The 6,000-nt window shown below is 42.0% G+C and overlaps 1 long non-coding RNA gene across 1 annotated transcript; it reads right to left on the reverse strand.

The window, feature by feature from the left end:
- Positions 1-3,171: 3,171 nt before the first annotated feature.
- Positions 3,172-5,668, reverse strand: LOC147756948 (uncharacterized). Its single transcript, XR_015324022.1, has 3 exons — positions 5,043-5,668; positions 4,170-4,260; positions 3,172-3,413 (listed from the first exon to the last, which is right to left on the reverse strand). It is a non-coding gene; the product is annotated as an uncharacterized LOC147756948 (long non-coding RNA).
- Positions 5,669-6,000: the final 332 nt, after the last annotated feature.

Below are 6,000 nucleotides of genomic sequence, written 5' to 3' on the forward strand. Positions count from 1 at the left end.
AATCGAGACTAGCGTAAAGGAGTTAAGGCAGGCGCATTTTGCTTCCTGCGCTGATTAAGCAGATCCCGAGACCGCTTCGATAGAAGAGGGTATGGAAAAGAACAGATTGCATTGCTTGTACAGAAGAAGTATTGTTTGGACTGACTATGAAGATCGTGTGCTGCTACGATGCATTGAATGGCCAGTGGCCGCTACGTACAGCGACGAGAATCAAGCGAATAGAAGGGGCGATATTTGCGCGTTCTGACAATAGACCGCACTCCCGAATCAGACAGGAACACGATTCGCTTGTAAGCAGCGGTCGGTCGACGAAAATCGAGATGAGAAAAAGGGAAGGGCTCAGGCAGGGATTTGGAACCTCCAAATGTAAAGGTGTGTTGACTAGAGGAACGGAGTTACATGGTTTAGTATTGCTTATCGTTCCCATGAGGACGTGTTTGTTTCACCGCTACAACGTGAGAGTCTGGTTAAACCAGCGTTCCAAGGGACGAAAAAAACGGAAGTGATTGGTACAGTGAAGAGGAAGCATTTGCATCGAAACAAAATCGCTTTGCTCTGAATGAGATGGTAACGGAATAAATGCCTCAGGCAATGACTGCTGGACAATTAAATTGGTTGCTCTGCCAGATCGTACATTTTACTGAGTCATGTATTTTCTAATAATGCAGAATTAACATGGTTTGATAGGGTTAGATCCATCTGAAAGTTCTCCATCTATTTCTTAAGCGGTAAGCCGTAACACGGTTTCAGTCACGTTGTCACAGTATTTTACAGATTGCGACCCGTATTTATGTGCATTCTAATTAGACTACGCATTTCTATATGGCCTGAAGTAAACGAAGAAGGGGAATGACATTTATCTATGTTTGCATATACATTTATATATATTTGTCTAGGGGAAAAATTGTTTTCAATTAAGATAAGTTTGAATCCTTTAATTTTCTACATCACGCCCATATCCGCAACAGAAGTCCGCCATCGCACAGCAATGTAATTTCAAAACGAATTTCCAGCTAAGCTTCGTATTTCTAAATATAAAAAAAAATAAATCTCCTGAGATTAATAGGAGAAGTCAAAGGCATCTCTTCAACGTGTGATACATACCGTGCTACAGCTTAGAAAGGATAACGATAGAAAGAAAGAATGTCTATATTCTGAATTTTCCCCGGTCTATAAACTTCCGCATTTTGCACACCTACTTACTTCCATTGTTACACTTCACAAATGATCCTGATAATTGTCCGCTCTATCAGCTTTCTCAGCAAAAAGCAGATATTGTCGATGCATTCGTATACACTGTAGGAAATAAACTCTAACATAAATTCTATGTGACCTCTTGTCTGCCATATTTCTAATCATGAATGGCTGCAAGAGGTGGCAAAACAAACTGCGGTTCTCTGGCCTTTCTGCCGTTTGATTCGAGTTGTCATGTTATCTTTGAGCGCAGCTTGGAGGCACCCGTATCAAACGTAGGATGTCGGCATCTTTGTAGTAAGGTAGTCAGCTCGTAACCGTTTACTTATGCGGCCGACTTACCCCTATAGTCAACCTCAGAATACCCCTTTGCCTTACTGTGTTTATTGTGCGCCTGCCAACATGTGCCCAGAGTTAAAGAGAAGACAACTCTGGACTTTGATCACAAGGCTTAACTTATTTGTATTAGTTGCATTGCTCGAAACATTGCCAATTACTTGGGACACGGCTGGAGAGTGTTCCCGTTCCATAATTAGGGGTCAAGCAGCGGGCTACCAGCAGCAGCCTGGCAACCACCTCTTTGGTCCTAGGAAAGAAGCGACTTGACGGATAAGCATGCGAGGACGGCATTAAGTCGGCGCGAAAAGCCACACTAGTCGACCTATATTGCGGATCTTGCAGGCTCGAAGCCAGAACTGTATGCACGGCCGCTGTAAGCCCTGCTACTGTACCATCTGACACCCCACAAGCTAGACCTACCAGAAAGGGAGCAGTCCTAGCAGCATTGCAGTAGTCTAAGGAGTTTGCTTTGATACGAGCTACGTATACATGCGATAACGAGTGAGCTTGCGAGAGTGGAAGGAGGAGACCCACCTTCCAAAGGGGTACCACCCCCTACAAGATCTTCCTTCCTTGTCAATTCTTGCCGTCGCCTAGTTATTACTGCCTACTGGTTCATACAACATCCACCGGTGTAATGTATTTGCACGTACGAAATGCTAGAGCAGATCGAAAGGCTTGCACACCTCGTTTAGTTGGTCATGTTGGGAAAGCAAGGACCAGCAAGTCAAAGCTTGCTGCCAATACCCTGTGAACAAGAACATTATATTCTTGCTGAAGGTTGAAGAAGTTGCCCGCCGCTGTTAGGCAGTAGTTGCTGTCGGGGCGTCTATGCTGCCGTCAAAAAGGTAGGCGGCGGGGCCATACATCTAGATGGCCCCTTTTGATGATATGGCATAAGATGGGGCCGAGGAAGCAGAGTAGTCTGCGGTATGTAACTAGACGGAGAAATCGACGAAAATGGTAGAGGAAATCAACAAACTTTCACTTTGGTTAAGAGTCGATAGATAGATAGATAGAGTAGAAGAGTCGATAGATGCAATTACCAACCTGGAAAGGGGACCGTACCTAGACCTATGTAGAGACCGGATTGACGAGATTTACCTTATATCTCGTTGCAGACCGGTAGCGGATAGTTGCTTGCAAACAATTAGCGAATATGTGTAATGATGAAGCAGTACCGCTGTAGCGACTCATACAGAACTTCGAGGCTTTCAATATTGTGTTAGATGGTAGTTTTTTGGAAACGATGACGGAGCAAAGAGCTCTTGGAAGAAAGTGGCCCGGGTTTCTTTGATCCAACATACTACTACTAATTGGATCTCGAATCTAAAGTAGAAATATCGAAATTTCCCGAATTACACAATTCACAATAGAGAGTTGCCTTTAACACTAGCAGGTGCTACGCAGGCATAGACTTTTCCAATTGAAGTGGTTTTTAGACCTCGACAGTGAGTCCAATGCCAGTATGGTTGGCCACTCATTTGTTTTCTGTTAATCAACCATGATGTCAAAAGTTTATGTACCGCTTCGCATTTTTGTCATTATATTACTGTTGCTATTTCCATCGGCATATGAGATAATTATGTACATTGAAGCTACAATATCAAATAAGGTAGAATAAAAACATATGAGATATAAACGATTTATCTACTTTAGTTACTCTTCGCTCGTTTTTTAATATCGTCTGATTGAACCAGTATCTTTTATTTTATATAGCCTACAATCATACATTTGTACGATTTTTTTTTTATTTTTTCACAAATGTCGTTTAAAGATAAACACTCCAAAAGATAACCACGTGCAAAACTCGTCTCGTCATATATATTTGCAGATAGTACTTGGCATCAATAGGACCCCTTGCTCGATGCTCACTGAACCTGCAAACATAACCGAACATACATTGTCTTCTTTTTTTTTTTACGTACTGAATGCATACTCACTCACTCACTCAAGCTATGTAAACATTGGTGATATAAACGTCCATTCGAAGATGTGACTCAGATGCAAGGCATGATACAACTCCAGGCCGCTATAATGGTACCAAAAAAGTTTCATGTCCAATAGCATTGCTTCGAATCGGTGGCTTATGACATGAGATTAAGTGTATTTTTTTAACCTAGATTGCTTTACGTGACCCTAGGTTTAATAGCTAGCATTTAGCAGTGCACAGTCATAGGGACCCTGCCTAGGAAAATTTTGATTTGGTTCCATATTAGGTCCATACTGTGAGACAAATAGTGTCAATTAAATCCCACCTGAAGGTTAACGCGTAGTGCCGTATACATGAGTCTGTGAGTTTAGCTCATATCAACCTATTAAGCGCGCTCCAGCCGCAGACTTCTATTTGCCGTTTCGATCCAATAAATAAGCTTAACTACTAAATCGATAGACGTTAATTTTTCGGACGACATTTCATGTTCAGTGCAAATCCTTTCACGCAATAAATTTTCACCCTTACTAAGAGTTGGAACTACGTTTTTCTAAGTTATGGATTGCAAGGTTTTCTAAGTTATGCAATTGAAAAACGTTTTCTAGCTCGAATGTTCCGGGAAAGCTTTTGACTGTGACGCCATTTTCTTTCACACGTTTTCGGGGGCTAGTGATGCAAATAATCCACATTCGGGGTGACTCACCGCTTTTAGAAGGATCCTTACTGGGTACGTGCTAGTAGGTGGCGCTTTCGACTTCAGTTTTGATCGAGAGCACTGTCATCTATCTGCCAATCTAGCGGTAAATGAAAATAGAGAAAAACAGACATAACCATCGACCCCTACAAGACATATTAATTCCACATATCTTTGTATACTATATGATAGTAAACTGTCCAGATTCATGAAAAATTTGGTAAATTACTATTGTATGTAATTATCCACTGAGAAGCATATAAGTTTCCTAGGATAAACCAATTGCCACCAATAGAGTAATTGGTGTAAGAGAAAACATAGTTTATGTGTAAGTCGCTATTGCTGTGTGATACCAAGATTGAACCGTAAATCAGAAAAAAGTTCGCTAAAATCATAATTCTAGTGATAATTGTTATTATTATTATCGTTAGAATTATGACGACGCGTTTATCTTATTTCCTTACACTTTGGAGGATCAAATAAATAAACGGATGTATAAACAAACACATAATAATATACAAAAATAATACAATTAATATAATAGCTAGAATATATTTATACAACAGCTTGGATAAGGGTAAGCAGCAATAACTAGCCGTTTTTTTCCTACACCATTGACGGTGCCTGCATATTATGTCTTATCTTAATATTTTAGTGGTTGTCCTTGTGCACGTTTGCGCTTGGCGTGACGTCCTTTTTTTCAACCTAAACCATGACAATCTTATATAGTGTTTACGTAGGCGACCGTGTCTTCCTCTTTAATTCTGTGCTTCCACCCTCGTTTTTAGTTTTGGTACTCCAGTACAAAATCATTCCCTGGTGCTTTCTTATTTTAAATTTTGCTATTAGTTTCTTCTTATACCATCCCTTTTAGTCACTCACTTTCTAGTCTTGTCCTATCCGATGCCTTTGTTGTCCTTTCGGTCACCGAGAGCGCGACCGCCGATGTCTCTTTTGGTGGGAGAGTACCTGGACATTCATCCGAACGACCTTTGAGTTTCCAACGTGCCCAGCTGGTATCATCGTTGCGCAAGCGCTGACATGAGTCGTGACATAGCCACCGGCCGCGGCTGCAGCCGTCAACGGTGATGTGCTCCAGCCAGCTCCATTTTCGGTCGTGTTACTGCACAGCGTTCTAACTCCCAATCTTCGCGCGTCCTCCATGTAGCAACTCCCATAGCCATTGTTACTGCCACGGTTTCTTAATCACCTCTGCAGACGCTCGGCAACGGAAGATGACTACTTGCTTCACTTCTCTTCTTTCATCCTTAGCGGTGCATTGTTGCTCTCATACAGCCTGCGCTTCTCGAAATGCTATACGATGGTACTACTACGGACATCGGTATAATAGGGTATCTATGTATCGAAATATGTCCTTATCGTTTTTTCGCTTTCTGCGCGGTCCCACGATGAAACTCTATTTCTTTCCGTGAGCCTGGTATAAGACGCTACACAGCGACATGGCACGATGCTATGTGGCGGCGATATCTGCTGGACACATAGCCATCTAATCGGGCATCGGCCGGATATCCTCTGCTAATGTGCTTAAATAACGTCGTGACCCACTCGGCCCGCTAGCTTTCTTTATCCCTCTTCAGCCCATTCGAGACGTAGAACCGTTACCGTCTACTATTTCGTTATGGCTCATTAAGGAGAAAAAGTTCGGGGAAAAACCGAACGCAGAGAGGGACTCTAATATTCTATACAATTGGCGCTGCGGCTTAAGCAACGCAGTGTCCAAGACATGACAAAGTCTTCTCTTAGATTTAAATGTCGACGATAAATGATACCGTGAACTAAGGGAAATCGAGTAGATTTTTACTAAATAATACCATTATGC

This window comes from Varroa destructor, unplaced genomic scaffold (assembly GCF_002443255.2).
Source record: "Varroa destructor unplaced genomic scaffold, Vdes_3.0 BEIS01000003.1, whole genome shotgun sequence".
NCBI lineage: Eukaryota > Metazoa > Arthropoda > Arachnida > Mesostigmata > Varroidae > Varroa > Varroa destructor.